The sequence below is a fragment of the Nelumbo lutea genome, chromosome 8 (genome assembly GCF_056320005.1).
Source record: "Nelumbo lutea isolate HS-2025 chromosome 8, American lotus-T2T, whole genome shotgun sequence".
Classification (NCBI taxonomy): Eukaryota; Viridiplantae; Streptophyta; class Magnoliopsida; order Proteales; family Nelumbonaceae; genus Nelumbo; species Nelumbo lutea.
In genome coordinates this window covers 35653487-35657669 of record NC_142691.1, presented here as the reverse complement: position 1 = coordinate 35657669, position 4183 = coordinate 35653487, and the positions used below count along the sequence as shown (strand labels likewise).

The following is a 4183-nucleotide window of genomic DNA, read 5'->3' as shown; positions in this document are numbered from 1 at the left end:
GCTGCAAGACTGGACCCTAATATTATTGCAGTTTGGCTTGTTTTCTTTTGAAGAAGAAGGGATGGGATGGAAGAAACATCCAGTATCTGCACCTTAATGAATGCAAACGTATTATACTTATATTTGTTCTTATCATTGTTCATCAATGAAAAAAGTTTGGTTGGCAAAAAGCAACTACCTGCGGAAGCATTGGTATGATACAGAAACAAAGCATCCTTGCATGCCTGCTTGCAATTCTCCAAACTCGTTTCAGTTGTGCTTGCATCACCGGCGAAAAAGATGAAGTAAGTTACATCCTTTAAGTCTTGAAATTGTGATTTTCAGAAGCTTCATAAGAAAATTGAGTAATTTCGAAGCAGCCGAAATCCGGCTGCCAATCACTTAGTTGCCTAAAATAGTTATCGTTGTTACCAGTTCCTCCAGGACAACTACACTGCCCAGTTGAGCAAATACCATAATTCCTACAAACAGTTGGGTAGCTACACTCTCCATCAGATAAATCTTTTGTCAGAAGATCACCCACTTCCGTCCACCCTGAGGTCGAGTTCCACTCGTAAAACTGACCCGAATTCAATGTACTGCATCGAGGTTGTTGGTTTCACAGGAATTGTATCATCAGGTTGGCGTGGCTCGGTGAACAATATGTAGAGAGAAAGATTTCCATTCAGGAATCTAACATAGCTCGGTCCTGCATTTAGAGCAAGAGAAAACAAACCATTACTAGGACACCTGTAGACCAGTTCGAAGAGCAAACAAACTATTAGGATACCTGTAGACTAGTTCGAAGAGCAAACAAACCAGACGGCTCCATAGCTAGTAACGAAAAGTGATAGGACACCTGTAGACCAGTTCGAAGATGAGATGCTGGCTGTGAACCTCTACCCTTCTACTACCAGACGACTCCATTGTTTCCGTCGAAGAGCACGAGATTTCCTGTATCCTTCATGTTTAAGCCCACGACAGAGTTGCCGGTGGATGGTTTCCATCATTGTTCCCAACGGTTTTTGAAGGGGTAAAATAGGCTTTTTGAAAAAAAAATTATCATGGGTTTAACGTTTTCTGTCTTGATCATTGACAGAAGGGAGGTTTTTGTTTGATTTTTTGAAAATAAAAGGCGGGTTTTTGCTAATAGGGAAGGTTTTTATGATTGCTAGAAACTTCAAGGAAAGTTTTTATGATTGCCAGAAACTTTAGAGAAGGTTTTTGTATTTTACCCTATTATTAATAAGAGAGTAACTAATTTTAATAATCAATTATCACAGAAGTTATAAACTTCAAAGACTTTTTTTGGTTAACTGTAAAAGCCCAGGTAAAATGGGCAGTGGAGATATGGAGTTTAGATCTTCTCATCACAACACATTGGGAACATCTCTCATATCATATATAGTGGATATTCTTGTTATGAGGCTGGATGAATGTGGCCAACAATGTGCTGTGGTCAGCAGATCTAGATTGGAGATATGTAGTCAGTAGTGGTAAAAATCTCTTATTTCTAATGAATTAACAACTAGCTGAGGGGTGGCTCAGTTGGTATGTTAGCTGATTCACTCCAGCATATTCGATTCACACAACTACGGAATTTGGGGAGGGGTTATCACCAAATGCCTAAAAAAAATGAATTAACAAAGTTTCACAACTTGGCAGTTGAAAATACTTAAGTATTTCTAGGGGGGTGTGTATGTGTGTAAAGTTAAACAATAAAAACAAATAAGAGTAGACAATTTTTTTTATATTCTGTTTTTTTAAATAATTAATAATTACTTATGTTTTATATGCTGTTTCTAATATTTTTTACAATATGAAAATAACAACAATTAATTTCAGCTAAATTAATAGTCTAGTCTCTAACAAATAACAATAGTTTAATATTCAATAATTGTTCAAAAATTATAGTGAAAATACATAATTATTGAAAATAAGTTTATAACAAAAATACAGTAAATAAATAATAAAAATATATTAAATTAATCAATAAATAGTGTAATCTCCAATAATAGCTTATTTCTAACAAATATTAATCAATAAATTATAATGAAAATACATAATTATTGAAAATAAATTTATAACAAAAATACAATAAATTCAATAAGTAAAATAAATTAAATTTCAAAAGTTAAATAATAATAGTTTAATCTCCAATAATTATCGAAAATAAATTTATCATAAAAATATAATAAATAATTACTAAAAATACAATAAATATTAAATTTAGTATACATAAATATATAATAGATATAGATAAAGATTTTAAAATTATTATTAATAAATATTAGTTTTTTGAAAATTATTTTTGGAATTATTAATTAATAAAAGTGCATTAATGTTTTTACTATTAGCATAATAATATTTGTAATTATTATTCAATTTTTAATATCTATTAAAAATATTTTTTTTGAAAGTTATTACATATTTTTGTTATTTGGAAGCTTTAATACCTCTAAATTATTTAATCTATTTTTCATTATCTTAATAATATTTAAATTTTTTATATTATTTATATTTTATATTCTTATTATCAAATATTATAATTATTATTTTTTTTTTAATAAATATTTTAAATTCATTAAACGCCGAACCAGTAACTTATGGGGCTCTAACTCAACGGTAATTTTAGAAGAGATTTTGTGCCCCAATGGCCCAACTATATCAAAGGAAAGTCTTAAGGGCAAACTAGTAACTCCGGGAGCTCCGGCTCGATAGTAATTCCAAAAGTATATTCTGTGTCTCAATGGTCATACTTACCATGAAAAGAAAAGCTCAATGCTATAACATAGAAATGCTTTGTTTATCAAAAGCTCGATGATATTGCAAAAGGTCTTGCGCCTCACAACACAGTTATTATACATATAGCAAAGGCTTGGCCTCCTCGGGCAATTTTTAAAGCCCTGGTCTCCTCAGATACATGTCAAAGCCCTAGCCTCCCTAGGAACTTATCAAAACCCTAGTCGCCATGGGCAATCCAAGAAAAAACCTGGTCTCCCCAGGCATCAATAGAATAATACTTCACACATCCAAACCCATATATAATATATTTACATGCTATACTCACATAAGTTGATTACTCAACTCATATGGTATACGCACATGACATTTTGGAATGCTATGCCTAACATTTATACTCATCACTTATAGCCATGTATTCATACTTAGATATTACATAGCCTATGATCACAACTTAAGTTGTGGGGGCTTCTCTTTCACAAATTTCTTTAGAATTTCGGGAGCTAATGTTTCTAAAATTCCTCAAACGTCAGGGGGCTAATCTTTCACACATTTTGTCAGAAATTTGAGGGTTCATCTTTCAAAAAATACCTCAGAAATTTGAGGGGTAATCTTTCACAAATTTCTTCAGAATTTTGGCGGCTAATTTTTCAGAAATTTCCTTAGACATTTGGGGCTAATTTTTTCACTATTTTTTTTAGAACTTTGGAGGCTAAGTTCCACTAATTTCTTTAGAATTTTGGAGGCCAATTTTGTAACAAAATTCTTCAACAATAAAAATATATTCAATTTTGAAAGCATCATTTTGTGACCACACTCCCAAAATGGGGGTTAATACCTCAGTAAAATACCTAACACATTTTCTGCTTAACAAATGGATTTACCATTGTTAAGCAGGGGGCTAATGTAGACAGTGGATTTATATGAGTACATCAACTCGACTAACCCATCATAAATTCGAGTTAGAATGGACCGAGTCAAATCAATTATCTACTAATTAATATTTAAGAATATTCTAGAATGATAATTAAGAACACGTGCATTAATTAGACATGTGTACAAGGGAAAATGGGAAAAGTTGAAAGAACGAGAAAACTCTAGAAAATAACCCAAAACACTATAAATAGGACTCCATACCCATATGGGGGCCCATGAGTAACCCAATATCCATTAACTTTATATATACATTAAACCCATTCCTCTGGACCTTCGTAGTTAGACTATCCTTACCCCATGGTTGGCTTACAACTAAAATTTCTATCTTCAAGAAGGCTTATCTTTAGATTTGGGGGAAGGTGTTAAGCTTGAATGAATCAAGTTTTTAAAGCTATACCTAATTTATTCCCTATTAGATAATGCCATCGGTTCTGACACTATTCAATAGTTGGCTACTTAATTTGCTATAGTCAACTACCTATCATAGCCAAGACATGGTATAACAAACCAATCGATTCCTCCCTTC

At 32.2% G+C, this 4183-nt stretch overlaps 1 long non-coding RNA gene across 1 annotated transcript; it reads right to left on the bottom strand.

Annotated features, from left to right (window-relative positions):
* Positions 1 to 340: 340 nt before the first annotated feature.
* On the bottom strand, positions 341 to 987 carry LOC148843806 (uncharacterized). Its single transcript, XR_016102951.1, has 2 exons — positions 770 to 987; positions 341 to 688 (listed from the first exon to the last, which is right to left on the bottom strand). It is a non-coding gene; the product is annotated as an uncharacterized LOC148843806 (long non-coding RNA).
* Positions 988 to 4183: the final 3196 nt, after the last annotated feature.